The sequence below is a fragment of the Culex pipiens genome, chromosome 2 (genome assembly GCF_016801865.2).
Source record: "Culex pipiens pallens isolate TS chromosome 2, TS_CPP_V2, whole genome shotgun sequence".
Classification (NCBI taxonomy): domain Eukaryota; kingdom Metazoa; phylum Arthropoda; class Insecta; order Diptera; family Culicidae; genus Culex; species Culex pipiens.
In genome coordinates, this window is record NC_068938.1 from 110,137,295 (window position 1) to 110,159,577 (window position 22,283).

At 39.5% G+C, this 22,283-nt stretch overlaps 1 protein-coding gene across 1 annotated transcript in view; it reads right to left on the reverse strand.

Moving 5' to 3' along the window:
• The window catches only part of LOC120422787 (dual oxidase maturation factor 1), a 96,609-nt gene that overhangs the window by 69,216 nt on the left and 5,110 nt on the right, over positions 1–22,283 (reverse strand). Inside the window, exon 2 of the mRNA XM_039586325.2 lies at positions 18,740–19,239. The gene's annotated coding sequence lies outside the window, so the exon portion shown is untranslated. The remainder of the gene's footprint in view (positions 1–18,739; positions 19,240–22,283) is intronic.

The following is a 22,283-nucleotide window of genomic DNA, read 5'->3' on the forward strand; positions in this document are numbered from 1 at the left end:
GCACACTTGTGACAACGACCATACAAACTCCTACCAAAATATCCATTGCACACTTGTGACAACGACCATACAAACTCCTATCAAAATATTTGTTGCACACTTGTGACAACGACCATACAAACTTCCATCGAAATATTCGTGGCACACTTGTGACAACGACCATACAAACTCCTACCAAAATATTCGTGGCACACTTGTGACAACGACCATACAAACTCCTACCAAAATATTCGTGGCACACTTGTGACAACGACCATACAAACTTCCATCGAAATTTTCGTGGCACACTTGTGACAACGACCATACAAACTCCTACCAAAATATTCGTGGCACACTTGTGACAACGACCATACAAACTTCCATCGAAATTTTCGTGGCACACTTGTGACAACGACCATACAAACTCCTACCAAAATATTCGTGGCACACTTGTGACAACGACCATACAAACTTCCATCGAAATATTCGTGGCACACTTGTGACAACGACCATACAAACTCCTATCAAAATATCTGTTGCACACTTGTGACAACGACCATACAAACTCCTAACAAAATATTCGTGGCACACTTGTGACAACGACCATACAAACTCCTATCAAAATATTTGTTGCACACTTGTGACAACGACCATGCAAACTCCTATCAAAATATCTGTTGCACACTTGTGACAACGACCATACAAACTCCTACCAAAATATTCGTGGCACACTTGTGACAACGACCATACAAACTTCCATCGAAATTTTCGTGGCACACTTGTGACAACGACCATACAAACTCCTACCAAAATATTCGTGGCACACTTGTGACAACGACCATACAAACTCCTATCAAAATATTTGTTGCACACTTGTGACAACGACCATACAAACTCCTACCAAAATATTCGTGGCACACTTGTGACAACGACCATACAAACTCCTATCAAAATATTTGTTGCACACTTGTGACAACGACCATACAAACCCATCAACATATTGGTGGTACTCTTGTGACAACGACCATAATCTCTTTGAAACTCTCTTGTGACACGTAGTACATGTTCTTCATTTTTTTGAAGTGCACTCTTGTGACAAGGTTAGTTATAAATCTCGCCATAAAGTTGTAGTGACATCTGTTGGTACCATACAGTTTTATAGTTCTCTACTGCTTTTGCACGTGTCACAAGATAGCACAAAAAATTTGACTGGGAATTTGGTCTATATCACAAGTGTGCTTTGCTGTATACCGGAAACGGAAACAGATATCGAAAATCGGGTTAAAGCATCTTGTAGGGTTTGTTACGTATAACAAAACGTCATCATTAACTCATTTTCGACCAAAATGGTCTATGTCACAAGATAGCACACAGCTGACGTTATGTTTTTATGGTACGAAAAGTTTTTAACATCATCATGCAACATTAAACGAAACATTTTAAATGGGACCACACCATTCGCACAAAAGTTCAACTTTTAGCACCTTACATAATTTTCCCATTAAGAATTTGAACTTGGGTGATCCGAAAAAATGAAAATCCCAAATGGGTAATGACCATTCTTTTCGGGCCAAAAAGGGCCATTTGGTGTGCCTGATGTGCGCAATTACCGACCCCGCACATTGCATTGAATACACGTGCGCCAAAGTTCATTCAGAATGGGTTGACCTTAGAGAACAGCTGTGAGATGCTGCTGCTGAGGCATATTGCACTGCACTGCTCTGGGCAGTGATTGATGGAAATTGTAGGTTCGGTGCGGGTTCGTGAGGGTTATCCAATTTTTGAATTTGACTTTTTTGACGCATTTCGCTCAAGGTGCATTTTTTACGGAGTATGTTCGCAAGAACAGAGAGGTGCTTTTTTTTTGGTTTTTCTAGATTCTGGAATCTAGAACTATCCTTCATCAGGCTTTATATGTTGTATCGTTATAAAGTTGTTCAACAATATTTTTCACAAGAATCCATCTCTTGGGACTATTTAGCCTAGAATATGACTATTGATTTGGTTGTAATCACCGTGGAATTTTTAATTGGTTAAATTCGCTTGGTTCTGTTCGGTGACAGAACCAAGCGAACCAAGCGAATTTAACCAATTAATTTAGAATATGACTGTTTACGTTAATTTTTTAACCGATGATTTTATTCATCATTTACAATTTTCAATCCACTTTGGGTAATTCACTAACAACTTACACGAAATCGGGAAAAGTTGCCCCGACACCTCTTCGATTTGCGTGAAACTTTGTCCTAAGGGGTAACTTTTGCCCCTGATCACGAATCCGAGGTCCGTTTTTTGATATCTCGTGACGAAGGGTGGCGACCCCTTCTATTTCTAAATATGCGAAAAAAGAAATATTTTTCAATTATTTGCCGCCTGAAAAGGTGATGAGATGGAAATTTGGTGTCAAAGAAACTTTTATGAAAAATTGAACGCCCGATTTGATGGCGTACTCAAAATTCCGAAAAAAGCGTATTATTCCTAAAAAAAAAAAAACAATAAAAAGGTTTTTAAACCCCTTTTGATATGTAATCCTTAGGGGTTAGCTTATAACCATCACGAGTTATCGCAATTTTACGAAAAAAAGTTTTGAAAAAGTTACTTTTTGCATCCCTCTTTGATTCGTCTTTGGTCGTGTCTGTCGCGAGTGACTATGAACGACCTCGATCAAAACAAGCAACATTTCCATTAATTTTGTTGTAAAATTATAATTTGTAAACTTGTGATGGTTACAAGCAAACTCATTATGTTGTAATGACCTTCTCTACAATTTGAAGAACATTATTCAAAAACAAATCAAATCAATTCGCTCTACAGTATTGCCTTGGCGTTCTCGATTACGAGATATTGAGGCAATTGCAAACCTCTTTTTACACCCTAAGCTTCCATCCACCCCGGGATTTTAACTGTCGACCTTTGGATTGTGAGTCCAACTGCCTAACAGCGACTCCACCGAGACAGGACCCAGGGAGACGACTCCTACACCTGGACTGAGCTATCGACCTAACCTCTAGGTTAGACCGGGGCCAACATTTACTTCCCCGTCCGACGGAAGGCGTGATCAGACAAATTTCGTCTCGAAAAATGCCACCGGGACCTTTAGGGATCGGACCCCGGCCCGACTGGGTGAGAGGCAACCACGCTTACCCCTACACCACGGGTCCCGGCCATTATTATTATTACTCTCTTAAAAATAACCCTGCACAATTACGAGAAACACGAAATTTTAAAATGACATTTTTTGTTCTAAATCAATAAATGACCCTTCTGGGTTAATGTAGATACGAAAAGTACATTAAATTTCCCTTAACGGTGCACATCAACCAGAGCTTTTGCAACGAGATTTTTGTTACAGACATTTTAGTATCTTCAAATCTACGGGAACTATCAATACAATTTTTGATTCATCCCCTAAAGCACTGTCTAAATAAAAAACTAACTTAATCCACCTATGTGGTTGGTGCCTTCCTCACTTTTTACCAACAATGGGTAATATGAGTGGTTTGGACACATACTTCAGCTATTTTTTTAGATCCAGAAAAATGAGTACATAGATATAACTTAAGTGGTAATAACTCGATACAGGGTTGCCAGTTCTTCAATGTTTTGGACTCGTTGGAAAGGTCTTTCAATTACCTAACCAACGATGGGTCGGATGGTGGATCTGGACATCGTTTACATACATTTAAGTGAGATCCGGCATCAAAAAAGTACATATATATCACTTAAGTGGTCATAAATCGAGACAGGGTTGCCAGATCCTCAATGTTGTGAACTCGTTGGAAAGGTCTTTCAATTACCTAACCAACGATGGGTCAGATGATGGATCTGGACATCGTTTACATACATTTAAGTGAGATCCGGCATCAAAAAAGTACATATATATCACTTAAGGGGTCATAAATCGAGACAGGGTTGCCAGATCCTCAATGTTGTGAACTCGTTGGAAAGGTCTTTCAATTATCTAACCAACGATGGGTCAGATGATGGATCCGGACATCGTTTACATACATTTAAGTGAGATCCGGCATCAAAAAAGTACATATATATCACTTAAGGGGTCATAAATCGAGACAGGGTTGCCAGATCCTCAATGTTGTGAACTCGTTGGAAAGGTCTTTCAATTACCTAACCAACGATGGGTCAGATGATGGATCTGGACATCGTTTACATACATTTAAGTGAGATCCGGCATCAAAAAAGTACATATATATCACTTAAGGGGTCATAAATCGAGACAGGGTTGCCAGATCCTCAATGTTGTGAACTCGTTGGAAAGGTCTTTCAATTATCTAACCAACGATGGGTCAGATGATGGATCCGGACATCGTTTACATACATTTAAGTGAGATCCGGCATCAAAAAAGTACATATATATCACTTAAGTGGTCATAAATCGAGACAGGGTTGCCAGATCCTCAATGTTGTGAACTCGTTGGAAAGGTCTTTCAATTACCTAACCAACGATGGGTCAGATGATGGATCTGGACATCGTTTCCATACATTTAAGTGAGATCCGGCATCAAAAAAGTACATATATATCACTTAAGTGGTCATAAATCGAGACAGGGTTGCCAGATCCTCAATGTTGTGAACTCGTTGGAAAGGTCTTTCAATTACCTAACCAACGATGGGTCAGATGATGGATCTGGACATCGTTTACATACATTTAAGTGAGATCCGGCATCAAAAAAGTACATATATATCACTTAAGTGGTCATAAATCGAGACAGGGTTGCCAGATCCTCAATGTTGTGAACTCGTTGGAAAGGTCTTTCAATTACCTAACCAACGATGGGTCAGATGATGGATCTGGACATCGTTTCCATACATTTAAGTGAGATCCGGCATCAAAAAAGTACAAATATATCACTTAAGTGGTCATAACTCGAGACAGGGTTGCCAGATCCTCAATGTAGTGAACTCGTTGGAAAGGTCTTTCAATTATCTAACCAACGATGGGTCAGATGGTGGATCCGGAAATCGTTTACATACATTTAAGTGAGATCCGGCATCAAAAAAGTACATATATATCACTTAAGTGGTCATAAATCGAGACAGGGTTGCCAGATCCTCAATGTTGTGAACTCGTTGGAAAGGTCTTTCAATTACCTAACCAACGATGGGTCAGATGATGGATCTGGACATCGTTTACATACATTTAAGTGAGATCCGGCATCAAAAAAGTACATATATATCACTTAAGGGGTCATAAATCGAGACAGGGTTGCCAGATCCTCAATGTTGTGAACTCGTTGGAAAGGTCTTTCAATTACCTAACCAACGATGTGTCGGATGATGGATCCGGACATCGTTTACATGCATATAAATGAGATCCAGATAAATGTGAAAACACATTTTTATACATAACTTTTGAACTAGTTATCGAAACTTCAAACAATTCAATAGCGATGTATGGGACCCTAAACCAAGTCGAATGCAACTGGTTTGGTCAAAATCGGTTCAGCCAGTGCTGAGAAAACTCAGTGAGAATTTTGGTCACATACATACATACACACACATACACACACACATACACACACACATACACACACACATACACACACACAGACATTTGTTCAGTTTTCGATTCTGAGTCGATATGTATACATGAAGGTGGGTCTTTGAGCTTTTAATAAAAAGTTCATTTTTAGAGCAGGATTAAAGCCTTACCTCAGTGAGGAAGGCAAAACTGAAAAAAATAATGTTGGAGAACCCCATCACTTATGAGCACAAATCGGACGCGACGCAAATCTGCTCTGATGACTACCGTTTGTCACTACCACACCGATCTTAACTGAATTCTCTTTCTTCTGATTTTCCTCTTATTCTGATAGGTTGGTTTGCGATTGGCTCAGAAAGGCTGATTGCGCTTTGACGCTTTAAGCTGATTAAAAATAGTCTACAATCGGATGTGTATTAATCATTGATTCGATTGCTAAAGTCAATGTTATCAAAAATATTTTGCATTTTTTTACTCGCCATCAAAGACACCTTTGAGAGTTGAAGTTTGTATGGGAGTTCTTGAAAAAATCAATGGAAAATGTTTTTTTTTTATTTTCTCCTGGTAAGTGGTGTCAATTGTGTAAATTTGCTGTCAAGAGTGGGATTCTTATGATCCAAAGCCGCGTCAAGATGGTTATATTCGAAAGCTTATAAGTTTGCGTAGAAAATCCTTAAAATATAGTGTCTTTTTGAGAGTTTTTTTTCCAATATTAATAAAGATCCTATATCAGAGAAATGATAAGGACCGGACAACTATTACGCCCTCCTCAGGTAGAAAACTAAAACAGTTATTTTTCTCCATAAATTTTTACGATGTTCCCCATAAAAACTTCTAGGGCTTACAGGGAGGGGTTCCTGTGGTCAGATCGAGTTCAAATTTGGAATTTATCCTAGTGATGGGCCAATCTTTCATTCCAGGGGTATCTTAAGCAAAGTGGGTTGAATTATTCCTTCTAGAAACATCTTATTTCGCAACATTTTGCCAAGTAAACTGTCCATCAAACTGCAGCACGGTGGAGGATGGATGTTCTATTCTATTCGTTTGCAAGTCACGCGAGTTTACAATCACACTCGGAGAGGGTGGGATGAATATGCTAAGCTCTCTGTGTGCTAATTGAATGGCGCCAGCAAGTTTACGCCGGACCGAAAACTACCGGGTCTTGCGAGTTGGACGTCGGTGTGTCGTGGTTTATGGCAGCATTTACGCGGCACGACTCGAATTACAGGGTTTCAGCCAGGTCGACGCCATCCACACCGGTCGTATAGATCATTTATCATTTGGTCGTGAATTTGCCCAGCATGTGGTTTTACTACCGAGAGACGGTTGCTAATACTGGGTTTAGAACTAAACTAAACTATGGTAATAGCGTCAATTTGGTATGGTTTTAATAAATGTATTCTTTTGATTTCAAGAATTCTCGATCGGATCAAGCTTGCCAACTTTGAAATATTTTGTTATAAAGAGCTCTTGAACAACTTGATTCGGTCGCTCAAACAGCACACAAAATCTCATTAAACCTGCCATAGTTAAATGCCACGGCAGTGAAGCAATCGCCTTCCTCGAACGCCTCCACGCTCCGGTCGGTCCCTCTTGTGGCCTATTATTAGCCTCAAGAGTGTCCACAATGGTTGGCCCCACAGTCACACGAGAAGATGCCATTTTTGCGCTGTTTGTGGCCGTTGAATAATCTGCCATTGTCATCGAAGTGGAGGGCCTCCCATGGACCGCGTCGTTTTTCTTTGTTTGTATTATATTATTCATACTTTTAATCATCTTTCGCGGGCTTAATCGCGAAGATGTTGGACGTCTATGATGAGCTACCCAGCAATGGACGGACGGACGGAACGAAACTCAAACGGATAGTGGTCCCCTACCTTGAGCTGTCCATTGTGTGGCGGCGGTCTCATCCGCTTCATAGCACAGACTTCCTCTAGCACGTCGGAAAAGAAGGTAGACAGACCAATTGACGGAATTGGCCGATTTGAAGACCGACTTGTTGTCCGCTGCAGGTCGTCGACCATTGTGGCTCGACTTTGCTCAGCAAACAGTCGCTGCAAAGCATTGAGTGATAGACGAAGCAATGGCGATGGTTAAACTTTACGAAAGCCTTGCCGAATTAATTTGGCAAAGAAGGTGGTGTGTAGGTGGTGACCGCAATCAAATACTTGTTTTAACGTTAGTTCCGTTGCGCGATACTTTGAGGCTCGTTCAAGGGCACTGGAGGATTGTTTATAATTTATAGGTTTTATAACTCAATTTGAAAGCTTTTTTATGGTGAGACTGCAGTTTTGATAATAAGAGTAACAAGCAATTCCAGCTTAAATCAGGAATTTTTCTGGTACTTTTGTACCCGACCCTCTCCGATTTCAATGAAACTTTGTAGACATGTTATCCTAGGCCTGTATAAGCCATTTTTGTGCATATGGAGTAAACAGTACTCGAGAATAACATTTGAGACGGGCGTAAGGTATTTAAATATTTTTGTATTCTGTAATTTAAAAATTACTGTATCTCGAAGCCGTTGCGTCGTATCAAAAAGTGGTCAAAGACAAACTTGTAGGAAATTGTTACAAAAAGACTGACGAAAAATGCAGGATGGTATGTCTCTCCTGAAAAAATACAAAAATCAATTACTAAAACTGTTTTTTTGGAAAGTGGTCTAAACGTCAAAACTTTCGAAAACCGATAATGGTAATCGATTTTCCAGACAATTTTACATAAAAGTATCCATATTTACCATTGTCTTATCTCCAATCCTTGGAAGATACAGCGGATTTAAAAATAAAAATGTTGAAAAACTAGGTTTTTTCTATATGACAGACTTGATTTTTCAGTCTCGTAAATATTTTTACCGAAAAGCTCGTCCGATTTCCCATAAGTTTGACTTTTACAGTATTTCAATTGGATGTTTGGGCTTACAGATATAAGCTTAATTAAATTGCTCATAACTGAAAATAGAATATTTTTTTCAGTGTGGTAGAAACCTGGATAGTAAATTAGCTCACGAAAATATTAAAACGAGTCAAATTGAAAAGCTGTCAAAGGCAAACTTATGGGAAATCGGACGAGCTTTTCGGTAAAAATATTTACAAGACTGAAAAATCAAGTCTGTCATATAGAAAATGCCAAAAACCACCAAAAAGCCTACTTTTTCAACATTTTTATTTTTAAAACCGCTGTATCTTCCCAAGGATTGGACATAAGACAATGGTCAATATGGAGACTTTTATGTAAAATTGTCTGGAGAATCGATTCCCACTATCGGGTTTCGAAAGTTTTGGCGTTTAGACCACTTTTCAAAAAAACAGTTTTAGTAATTGATTTTTGTGTTTTTTTAGGAGAGACATACCATCCTGCATTTTTCGTCGGTCTTTTTGTAACTTCTTAGGCTATTTCCTCAAAAATTTTGAACGAAAAAAAATCGTGACGTCACCTTAAAATTTGACTATTAAACTTAAAAATCTCATAGAAGTGGCGTGTATTTTTCTTTCAGTGTATTTTTTCTAGAAAGCCCACCCAATTTTTCACAAGTTTGTCATTCGCCACTTTTTGATACGATGCAACGGCTTCGAAATACAGTAATTTTTAAATTGCAAAATACAAAAATATTTAAATAACTTTCACCCTTCTCAAATGTTACATTCGAGTACAATTGGCTCCATATATACAAAAATGGCTTATATAGGCCTAGGATAACATGTCTACAAAGTTTCATTGAAATCGGAGAGGGTCGGGTACAAAAGTACCAGAAAAATTCCTGATTTGAGCTAGAATTGCTCGAACATCACAACAATTCAATTTATTTTTAACTTGTTAAAACTACTCATATATTTTTTTTAGAGTCAGTAGATCGTAGATTCTGGTCGCTTTGTTCTTAAGGTCGTATTTAAGTGCTCCGATTAAGATTAAACTTTCAGCGTTTGTTTGTCTATAAATGAGATGAACTCATGCCAAATATGAGCCCTCTACATTCTGCGTTTTAACCTTGTTATGCTCAATAATGTATAATTTAAAAATAATATAAGGGTTCGATGCAATGAATCTGACCTTTTTAGTTAAAACATAAACATAACCTAGTGCATCTGCTAGAATGTGTCATTTAAGGCGCAGCACGCTTGTTAATTGTTGTCCATTCATTCCAACATAAGATGGCAGCATATCATTATTTTATACATAGGATGACAACTTTACCCCTCAGCGAAGCAGGAAAACAGAAAGAATTGGAGTACATATTTGAAACAGCGGAAATCAACGGTTACAGCAGAACAACTATCCAAGCAATCATCGATAAGAAGGAAAGAAAACTGCACAGAACTTCACTCACAACCCTTACGCCATCAGCAGAGCCACTGCGAAGAGCAGCAGTAGAATTCGACTACAGGATAACACGCCCATTACGACAAAAACTGGCTAAATTTGGCATCGATTTAGTGTTCAGCAGTAGAAACAGCCAGTTGGAATCCATCTTAGGTTCAACGAAAGACCCCATACCGACTTTAGGCAAACCCGGCATCTACGAGGTATCCTGCGGCCACTGTGATATGAGCTACATTGGACAAACTAAGAGATTGCTGCAAACCAGGTTGGATGAGCATATACACACATATGTCAAAATTGCCATGGAGGAAAAACGGAAAGGATTTGTCCCCCATTTCAAGTCAGCAGTAACCGAACACATCATCGAGGAAAAACATAACATCACAGCTAGCGACGCGGTCATCTTAAGACACATCACTAACCCATCGAAGCTGGCTGTCGCTGAAAGTTTGGAAATCTTCAAGGCAGGCAACAAACGTTTACTCAACAAGGATTCAGGTAACGGCTCAACGTGGCTGTTTAAGCTGTTACCTATACAGGCACAAAAGAAGAACGAGGAGGTAGTACCTACAGTAACTACAAATATGGATACACCAGCGATGAACCTTCAGTCGAGAACAGAACACTGATGAAGTCTGCAAGTAGTAGACGAAATGCGTATCTGTCAAGATATTAAAATATATAGCGGAATTAAAAGGAACAACTCGTCTCTTTGTATTCACAGTAATGCATTCTGCTAAAACGCTCAACCAAACCACATAATTAATGCACTTGTTGTCGAAAAGTCAATATCACATTAAAGCAAACCATATAAATTGTGACCTCCTCCTCCAAAGCAAAACCAGCTTGTTACCTCTTAAATTGATTAGTCTCGCCGGTGGGATGCCTGCGTGCGGCAACGTGCATACAGAGGATGAACTCTAATTACAACAGCGAAACCCACCTAGTCAGCGTATAATTTTATAAGGAACTGTTGTATCGCATCGCATAACTGCCAAAGGTTGTCTTTGGCTCCGCCACGTACCGCCCCGCGTTCAATATGAATGCATAATTAATTTTATTGCAACTACCATACTTCTAGGCTTAAGCCGCGGCCACTAACTAACACCTCACCTAAGCATTGGACGGAAAACTTGCGAGCCTACAGAGAGGGTAGGTACGCGCCAAGTGCAGGCAGATGACCAACATCGCGTGGCGTTGGTACAATTGCAGGAAACTTGCTAAACGGCACGTAACCTTTAAATGATGTAAAAACGTGTTTTGCATACTGTGCTTAAACGATGCTGCATCCTTTATTTAGTGGCGTGTTTGGCATTTTAGAGGGAGATGATTTATCTTCTGTCATAAGAACGGATAAGTTAAAGAGTCTGTAAGATTGAAAAAATGCTAGCATTATTTTTCAGATAAGTACTGGAAAATATGCTTAGAAAACCATCTAACCAGATTATGACGGATCAAAACTAAATGGACCCTCCTAAATCAGAGTAGTGTGGTCACCTAGCCGGATTCCTTAAGAGAAGCAATATACTCAAGATGGCGGCCAATATTGACGCTGAACCTGATTATATCCTCTAGAAATGTTCAGAATATAACATAACTCAACATTTTTGAAATTGATGACAGTAAACACGTCAGTTTAAGCTTTTAGTATGTTAGATTTGACACGCTCCAATCGTCAGAATTGAATTTTAGTGGATTTTCTACCAATAAATAAAATTGTAAATTTCGTGTACATCGGGACTGGCAACACCAGCCAGCAACAGTCAAGTGTTCGGAGCTCTTCAGACTTTTCGATTTTTTCGCCGTAATTTACCGTGATTACCCGCGAGTTTGCTCCTCCAGCATGCCAAGGGCCAGCCGTGGCCGAGGCAGTTCGAGTGCGGCCTCGAAAAACCCGCGAAGTTCATCTACCGGCAGAGTGCAGAAAGGTAAACACACCAATGCCGCATCGACCGCCATCGCGCACGGGAGCGTGCCCGGTGACGTCACCGATCCTTCATTTTTACACGTGTCATACCGTCCACGTGAGTCCCCGGTACGGACGAGACAATCGACCCGGGCATCCGGAAGCACTTCCGGCCAGCAGCAGCAGCAGTCCACCAGCACTACGACGACAACCACTTCCAACGTTCCCACCAGCAACGAATTTGAGATGCTGAGTGGAGATGAAAACAACACCGACAGTGACAGCAGCAGTGCTGGCGACGACGATGACGATGATGAACTTGCGCGCAAGCAAGGAAAGCAGAAAAATGGTAACTCTCCGAAGGAACGACGACCACCTCCAATTTTTGTTTTGGATACGTTGGCTGACGATGTTGACGAGTTGCTTGAGGGACTCCAATATTGTCTTAAAATTAGTAAAACTTCTGTGCAAGTGATTACCCACAAGAAGCTGCATTTCGACTTGGTGGTGAAGAAGTTGAAGTTGCGAAACTTCAAATTCTTTACATTTGACCCTGCAGAGAAGGTCCCAGTGAAGATCGTCCTTCAGGGATATCCGGACCGCCCGATCTCCGACCTGGAAGAACACCTGACGGGCGTCAAGGTTAAGCCTCGAGAGATAAAGGTGCTCTCAAAATCGACTACGGTGACAGGTACGTACACCTTGTACCTCCTGTACTTCGATCGCGGGTCCGTCAAAATCCAGGACCTACGGCGGATCAAAGCACTGGACGGCTTCTTTGTGACGTGGCGATTCTACACGAAGAATCCGGCCGACGCAGCCCAATGCCACCGCTGTCAGAAATTCGGACACGGCTCAAGAAACTGCAATCTCCCACCCCGGTGTGTAAAGTGCGGTGAGACCCACTTCACCGAAAGGTGCAGTCTTCCGCGGAAAGACCAACTGGGGGAAAACGCCCAGCAGCACAAAGCACGTGTCAAGTGCGCCAATTGTGGTGGAAACCACACGGCGAATTTCCGTGGCTGTGCCGCGCGGAAAAAGTACATCGAGGAGCAGGACAAGAAGAAGAAAGCGCCAGCGTCCCGCCAACCTCCGAAGACTTCGAGCTCGACCGCTGCAGCAGCTGGCGGCGGAGCGGCTCCATCGACCAACCCAGCGTTCCCTCCCGGTTGGGGAGGTTCGTACGCTAGAGTAGCCGCTTCTGGGGGCGGTTCTCCCCCGGGACAAGCTGATGTTACCGGTGATGATCTCTTCACGCTTCCTGAGTTTTTCGCCTTTGCTGGAGAGATGCTCACGCGCTTTCGTGCCTGTCGAAACAAGGCAGAACAATTCCAAGCTATCAGTGAGCTGATGATGAAGTACATCTACAACGGATAAGCTGCCTTGTGCAGCGAAGTTTTTCGACGTCAATAGACAAAACATACTGTGATTTAGTTTTAAGCTTTTCTATTTCTATCCTTTTCCTTAGCAAATCTAGAAGGTTTTTTTTTAATTTTTCCTTCTCTTGCCAAATCCATTGTTAGAATATCCAATTACATCAAAAAGAATTATAGTGTAAACCATAGTTGAAAGGAACTCCAAAACTCTATTAGGTTATAAGAAATACGGAATTGTAAATTGATTATTTACTGACAAAATAAATTGAATTGAATTGAATTAAATTTCGTGTACAGATTCTATAAAATCCAATAGGTTACTCTTGATTCTATAACATTCGAAAAAAAATATACATAAAAGAGCAGAAAATTTCACAAAAGTTTAATTTTTTAACAGTGAAATTTGAACCAATAATTGCCGAAATATCGAAAGTTGGAATTTAGTAGATTTTTGTCCAAAAATCACAATTTTCAAAAATATATATCTCTGATTCCAGAAATTGCACCATCTTAAACTGTGCAGTACAACGGGACGTAATGCGTGGTCGGCCCTAAATCGACCTCTCTCTTCCTTTCACTGTGGTTTTCGACTGAAAGACTCAGCGGTGAGATCACGTAGTCGAGGAAAAGAGGAGGAGTGAGAGAATGAGAATGCCATTGCTCAAGAAAAAGATTTTGCAAGCAACAGTGACGGACTCTCTGATATTTTGGTGTTGGAATCATCGAATGATAGTTTTTTTCCATCAATTATTTGCAACACTGCTTGCGACCGATCAATGTTGACTGATTTGAGGATGCTGAACACAATTATTAACGTCCCCAGTGTAATCAACGATAGCGTCCTGTAACAGGCTTGCAAGCGATCAATTCTGACAAATTTGGGACGAGAAGGCTCTTTCTTTGAACATTTTTTTTTAAATCTTGAAATTCAACATGATTTTTATTTTGATTTCTTTGCACTCAAACATCAAACCTTTTAATCGTTGTTTAACATGTTCATCAGGGTGGCTCGAAGTTTGTATGAAAAATCTTCAAAAAATGACCAATACATTCAGAGCAGCTGATGCCCGATTAAAGTGGGAAATACTTTATCGATGATGCAATTGTCTTAGTTTTAAACTACTGTTCAATGTCTAAGTGTTTGATACTGAATCTTTTCAATTGAAGTATGTCTTAAAGAAGACTCAAAGTCTCAAAATGGTTCAAAATCTGGACACTTAATAGCATACCATTTTTGTTAATGCTGGCAAAAAATTTTGTAATTATTTGGACATTTAGAAGTACATATCATTAGGATGTAGTATAAACAGTAAATTTAAAAAAAATGGATGCAAAATATGTCTTTTCTAACCATTGTTTATCAGAATTTTAAATTGAAAAATGACTTGTTGTGCTTCAAAATCCAGACACATATGGAAGCTGATTCGAAATCCGGACACTCGTTTTTAAAATTTTAGTGAAAGGCATCCTTTAGGTCTCAAATAAGCTGTTAGTATCAAAATAATCGATATTTTGTATAAAAATTTAAAGGAAATCAGATCCATAAATTTCTGCTTTGCCTTCACGGACGACTATGAAATATTTCAGAGAAATGTTTCACATTTTTGGTAAACTCGTAGTTTTTTTTTTTTTTGTTGCCCAATGGGCATTGGGTTAAGTTCACTGCGACCACCTGAGAAGGCTATCTTTTGTGATGTACCCTGGCTACTGTCCATACTACAAATTACTCGTATCCATTGGATTGGAAGACGAGGGGTTATTTTGCAGACATGATTTATCCCAATTCGGCGCAATACAGTCGATGAACTGTATGACCTTCTTGGGATGGGTGTGGTGCCATACATCGTACGGCGTAAGAAGGTGCGATCCAAAGAACCGCAGCCTTCGAGACACAAGTGCTCCGCAGAAGCAGAGTAAATGTGCCGAGCTTTCCAGCTCAGTTAAACAAAAACGACAGAGGTTGTTAGGCCACCTGCCGATTTTGTGCAGGTGATATCTGGCAGGACAATGTCCTGTTAGAAGCCCTGCGACCTGCGAGTATTCGTAGTTCCCTACGGTTTAAGCCAAGAAGTTTCCTGGCAATTGAAGGACTTGGAGTGATAAAAGTTTTAGCTTGTCTCAATCCTCGCATCTCGCCCCAGATTGAAGCGATTTGCAATTGTCCCCAATTAGTTATTTCTTGCTTCACGGCACTTTTTGAGATTCCAAGTTGCATTGTTAATTTGATTTTGGTTAACCACGGTAACTTTTCTTGAACTAATTTGTTGACGTCGAACTGTCAAAAATTGATCGCTGTGGATATTTTTCTACCAAAGTTTTTTGTGTGATCAATGTGGTAAATGGTTTTGTGGATTTTTGACAGTTCGAAATATTTCAAGAAAAGGAGAATGGGCGAATTTGGTCCAAGGATGTACACGAACGGGACTAACTTTTTTTGAAAGATCTCGCCGAGACATGAAAAAAAGTCTTCTGGACCAACTCTCGAAACCCCGGGGTTCAAAAGTTACAAGTTGTTGAAGTTTGAGCATTTTGGGTAAAAATGTACAAAAAATTCTATTTTTAGAATCATTCATAAAATCTCTATTTTATTATGGATTTTGCTCATCTTGACTTCATTCGACGCGTATCAGCAAGAACTATGAGTTCTGATATGTCTTAGCATGATTGAAACATGATTTCTCCTGTTTTTATCCATTTAAACCGTTTGTGCAAGAGGCATCCCATAGAAACAAGTCGAAACTTCAAGGTTTTGAAACCGGATCCGACCCAGACTGCTTCAGTGAGTATGGAAGGCTTCAGTGCAATGTTGTAACAACTAATTGGGATGGTCTTAGTCCTCCGAGAACTCCTTGGAGTTAAGACCGGTGAGTCTACCGCCGTAACAAGCAAGATGTCAGCGGTTTTTGACCACTGATCATACCCGCATGGCTTCAGTGAGTATGGTAGACTACTATGCTGATGTGTTGGAGTGTCCTGGGTTCTCCTAGGACTCCCTGGAGTTAAGATCTGTGGGTCTACTACCGTAACAAGCAAAATGTCGACCGGTTTTGACAACGGAACATTCCCGCATAGCTTCAGTGAGTGTGGTAGACTACTTTGCTAATGTGTTAGGATGTGCTGGGTAATCCAAGGACTCCCTGGAGGTATGATCTGTGGAGCTACAGCCGTGACAAGCAAGAGGTCGACGGTTTTTGACCCCGGAACATACCCGCATAACTTCAATCAGTATGGACTGCTTTGTTAATGTGTTGGGATATCTTTGGTCATCCTAGGACTCCCTGAAGTTAAGATATTTGGGTCACTGTAACAAGAAAAAGGTCGACGATTTTTAACCACGCATCATAACCGCAAAGATTTAGTGAGTATGGCAGACTGTATTGCTGTTTTGTTGGGATATACTGGACAATTCCAGGGAGCCCTTGTAACAGCCGTAGACCTACAGATCATAACTCCAGGGAGTCCTTGGATTACCCAGGACATCCTAACACATTAGCAAAGTAGTCTACCAAACTCACTGAAGCTATGCGGGAAAGTTCCGTTGTCAAAACCGGTCGACATTTTGCTTATTACGGTAGTAGACCCACAGATCTTAACTCCAGGGAGTCCTAGGAGAACCCAGGACACTCCAACACATCAGCATAGTAGTCTACCATACTCACTGAAGCCATGCGGGTATGATCAGTGGTCAAAAACCGCTGACATCTTGCTTGTTACGGCGGTAGACTCACCGGTCTTAACTCCAGGGAGTTCTCGGAGGACTCAGACCATCCCAATAAGTTGTTACAACATTGCACTGAAGCCTTCCATACTCACTGAAGCAGTCTGGGTCGGATCCGGTTTCAAAACCTTGAAGTTTCGACTTGTTTCTATGGGATGCCTCTTGCACAAACGGTTTAAATGGATAAAAACAGGAGAAATCATGTTTCAATCATGCTAAGACATATCAGAACTCATAGTTCTTGCTGATACGCGTCGAATGAAGTCAAGATGAGCAAAATCCATAATAAAATAGAGATTTTATGAATGATTCTAAAAATAGAATTTTTTGTACATTTTTACCCAAAATGCTCAAACTTCAACAACTTGTAACTTTTGAACCCCGGGGTTTAGAGAGTCGGTCCAGAAGACTTTTTTTCATGTCTCGGCGAGATCTTTCGAAAAAAGTTAGTCCCGTTCGTGTACATCCTTGGACCAGCTCCCATACAAATTTGCCCATTCTCCTTTACCGCGGTTAATCGAAATCAAATTTACATTGCTACTAATATTTTTATTTTATTTCATTGTTTCAATGCCAAAACCAGCGCTGAAACAAATTTGAAACGAAAGTTGATGTTAGAATTCATAAAATAACACACTTTTGACAATTATTATACGAACTTATATCCTATTAATTGATAAAACAAGAAGAGGTGTCCGGGAATTCGAAGCATGATGTTATAAAATAAAATCTTTATATTATTACTATATAAATCATATATCTAGAAGTCTTTACACTGAAATAAAAAAAAGTACCAAATTCCTAAATTCTAGGAATTTTGGCTCCTTTCCTTATTTAGTAATCGGTTTTTTTGGATTACTTAATAAGAAAAGGAAGCAAAATTCCTAGAATTTAGGAATTTGGTACTTTTTTTTATTTCAGTGTAGTCTTTAATTTCCTCAGGCTTCTGGATTGGCCAGTCAGTCTTCTAATTTTCATGTCTTCAAGTTTTCTAGTCTTAATGTCTTCAAGTCTCAATGTCTTCTCCTAGTTTTCTCGTCCACAAGTCGTCATGACTTCTTGTATTATATTATTTAATTCTAAAATCTTCAATCCACCTCGATTTGAGTCTCCAAGTCTTTAAGCCTTCTGGTTTACAGGTCTGTTAGTTTTCAGATCTTGAAGAGAGTGATAATACAATCACAATTACAAATAAAGGTCCGATAAGTTCATCAAGATCATTGCCAAAACATGCGGAACACAAAACGTCACCCCACAGATCAACAACCTTGCACCTCCATTCACCCTCAAAACAACAAAACTTCCACTTGTTCAAGTCACCAAAATCCAACGTTTTATGCCGGGAGACTTGAACGCACGCCACAGCGACGAACGTGCGGGCAGCAACAGCAACAGTTGATGGATATCTCCAAAACAGGCAGCCGCAGCCCAAACCAGCAGGGAGACAGACACCCCTCAGCTGCCAAAGCCCCATTCATGTGGGGGCCTTATAATAATTCATGCAACGGTGACGACGACGACGACGACAACGACGTCGCCAGCCAGGTATCTCAGCATCAGAAACACATCCGGGTTCACCGCAATGACGACGCTCATGTCGATTCGGTTGGCGAGTTACTCTGTTTCTTGTTTACTTATCGTTTTATTTGAGTATTTTGGAGGAGTTTTAAGTTGGAGTTCTGAACTTGGAATAATTCAGTAAGAACCGTATTTAAAAGTTTCGTTTATCTTTCTTCTTCGACCATTTAAACAGACTTTATGCAATATTGAGAGAAACCTAGAAAATTCAGTAACCTAGTTTCATTTTCAGTAAGCTCATCAAATTGAAAGTTATCCACGCCTATTGCTTATTACTGATAGGCTTGCAAAAAGTAGTGCAACACACCAACACAAAAGCAATTTAAAACGATCAAAAATCACCGAAAAGCTCTCACACTTACCGTTTCCAATGCAATCTCACACAGTCGGTCTGATCTCTAAGTTGTGTTGTGGATGCTGCCTGCTCCGACTATTTGTTGTCGTAATTCCTCCTCAACGGAGATGCTCTTTTTTCTGTTGCAACTTTTTTTTCACCGTGACACACTCACACAATCACAGTTCACACGATTCTTCCTCACTTGCAGCAACAATTGCGATAACTCCCCCCTCGGTTGTAGCAGTAGTGGTAGGACAGGTATATTACTTCACTCTAACAAAAAACACCACACACAAACGACACTCCGACGAAAGACGAAAAAAAAACTTTGCTTATTATTTAATCAAGCTCTTCGGTTAGTTGTTTCGTTTGTGTGTAAAACTGCTTCTATCCGGCGGCGCCCAACGCGGTTGGTTGAGGTTCAAGTTGTTGGCACTGATGCTGACGATGATGAACTCCTGCTTCGGCCGAACTGCACAAAATATTTTGCGGAACGACGACGACGCGCTGGGAACAAGTTGAATGCTGTGTAGAACGAGCAGAGAATTAATGATGAGTTTTTCGACTTTACTACGTGTTGGAAGTCTTTTGAGCGAGAGGAATCGAAACGGTTCTGCGTGTACCTAGTGTTACAAAAATGATAAATCATATACTTTTAAAGCTATAAAAATTTAACAGTGTTTAAATCACGAAAAGCAAACTTAAGCTGAAGAGCCACAGCTGACCACTTATTATGTAAACCAAATGTAATTATTATAAGAAAGATTCAATAAAGTATATTTAATTAAAAAAAAGAAAAGGTTCTGCGGTTTTACGTTTTTGACGAAGAACTTTGTCTTACTCCACTAACCCTAGACCCTGAAGATCCTCTGTAATTACTATTAGCAGTAAGTAAAATGTACCGTCATCTGGGGCGAATCGGGACACATGGGGTAAATTGGAACAGCTATTTTAACAATGTTTTAGCCTATTATTTTGGTATTTATGAGTGATTTCTGTTAGACCAGATTCAGAGCAACAAAATGTGTGCATTCATTTCCAAATTTGAAGCGTTTAAGTGCTCTTTAACGTGCTGTCCCTATTCAGATTGAAGTCCCGATTCGCCCCAGTTGACGGTATCTAAATTTCTTCGTCATGATGGTTATCCTTGTAGAATTAACAATGCACTTTTTAGTTATTGAACATATTTTTGAATTTCAAACAGAAAGTGCGATGCTGCAATACATTTTGGTATCTTATTGATTGAAAACATTGTATGCTACTTTTTTTTTGGCAAAAGAAAAAAAAAATCATGCTCAACTTTCAATATTTTGTAGCAAGCAGATATGCTACTACTGAAAATTTTGCAAAATATCAATGAATTTATGGAATTATTTTTTTCTAAGATTTTATGTCTTTTTCCGAACTGTGGTCCAAAAATTCAAAATTTGCAAAAAGCCTTCAAGTGTCCCATTTGAAGGAGGGGGAGACAAAAGCTTGAAAATAATTTGCAATGGCCTAATTGGTTTCAGATAAAATTAAAAAAAGTGCGGACAAAATCCAAGTTGCAATGCAAGGACCAATATGACTTCATATATTTTTTAAGTTCATATTTTCTCTAAATTTTTGCCTGTCTTTCAAAAATTAGTAAATACCGTGAAATGCCGCGAAACTTTAAATAAGTGAAAAAAAAATACTTTTTAGAATAAATTACTTTTTTTACAAGTTTTCAAATAATACAATAATTTATGGCAAATTAAAAACAGTTTTTTTGCCTTCCTCACTGAGGTAAGGCTATAATCCTGCTCTAAAAATGAACTTTGAATAAAAACGTCGTAGACCCACCTTCATGTATACATATCGACTCAGAATCGAAAACTGAACAAATGTCTGTGTGTATGTGTGTGTCACATATGTATGTATGTGACCAACAAACTAGCTCACGTTTCTCGGCACTGGCTGAACCGATTTGACCCGAACCTGTTGCAGTCGACTTGGTTTAGGGTCCCATAGATCGAGTTTTATACAGATTGAAGTTTCGATAAGTAGTTCAAAAGTTATGTATAAAAATGTGTTTTCACATATATCCGGATCTCACTTAAATGTATGTAAACTATGCCCGGGTCCATCATCCAACCCATCGTTGGTTAGGTTATCAAAAAACCTTTCCAACGAGCCCAAAACATTGAAGATCTGGCAACCCTGTCTCGAGATATGTCCTCTTAAGTGATATTTATGTACTTTTTGGATGCCGGATCTCACCCTAGTAACATTTTAGGTTTTAAGTAGGCCATAAAAGCCTATTTAGGCCGTATGAGGGTTTCCAGAACCATGATAAAACCTGTAAGTTTAAAAATGTTACTAGGGCACTTAAATGTATGTAAACTATGTCCGGATCCACCATCCAACCCATCGTTGGTTAGGTTATCAAAAGATCTTTCCAACGAGTCCAAAATATTAAAGATCTGGCAACCCTGTCTCGAGATATGGCCACTTAAGTGACATTTATGTACTTTTTCGGATGCCGGATCTCACTTAAAGGCAGACATGCATCCGCTCTAACTCCTCTTTTAGAAGAACTTGTTTGGCATTTCACGTAGAAGATACCCAGCATGTTGTGCCAGTGATTAGAATACGCTAATTACGCTTGTCTTTTAGGCTCCCGAAGACCCTGAGAGATTATTTTGAAACCCAACCGAGATATAGGTTAAGAACTCTTAATTGCACTCTAAGAGCTTTTAAGAAGTTCTTCTTGAGAGCTTAGGAGAACATTTACATGAAAATATAGCTAAAATCGGGTTTTCCAATGAACCAATGTTTTCTACACATTATTCAAGCAAAAAACAAGAGATTTTTACCTAGCAACAAGCATAACATTGCTTTAAACGAAAATGCCATCTAGAACAAGCTGAGTGCCGTTAAAAAGAGCTCATAGTGCCGATGCATGTCTGCTTAAAGGTATGTAAACTATGTCCGGATCCACCATCCAACCCATCGTTGGTTAGGTTATCAAAAGACCTTTCCAATGAGTCCAAAACATTGATGATCTAGCAACCCTGTCTCGAGGTATGGCTACTTAAGTGATATTTATGTACTTTTTTATTCCGGATCTAAAAAATAGATGCAATTTTTGTACAATTCCATCATATCAGCCATTGTTGGTGATAAGTGAGGAAGGCTCTAACCACATAGGTTGATTAAGTTAGTTTTTAATATAGTTCATTACAATATTCATCGATGATTGATTGCAAATTTCCAGCAAAATTTCTTGAATCCGCAAAATTCAAAAAGAATGTTAAAGATTGTTATTCAAAACTGCAGTATAAGAAAATGTTGGAAAAAAATAGCTATATTATTTTTTAAACCTTTTAAAACTAATTAAAATATGCATGAACAAATGCTTATAACGAAAGATGAATGAGAAAAAGATTTTTTATATCTTGATTATAAGTGAAGGTTTTTCGTCAATTGGTTTCAAATACAATACACATGGATAGAAATCCTGTAAGCAAATCCGGTAACTTTGTGTTGTCGATTAAGCATAAGCATAAGCATAAGCATAAGCATAGGTGCCCACCCGCAGTTGCTAC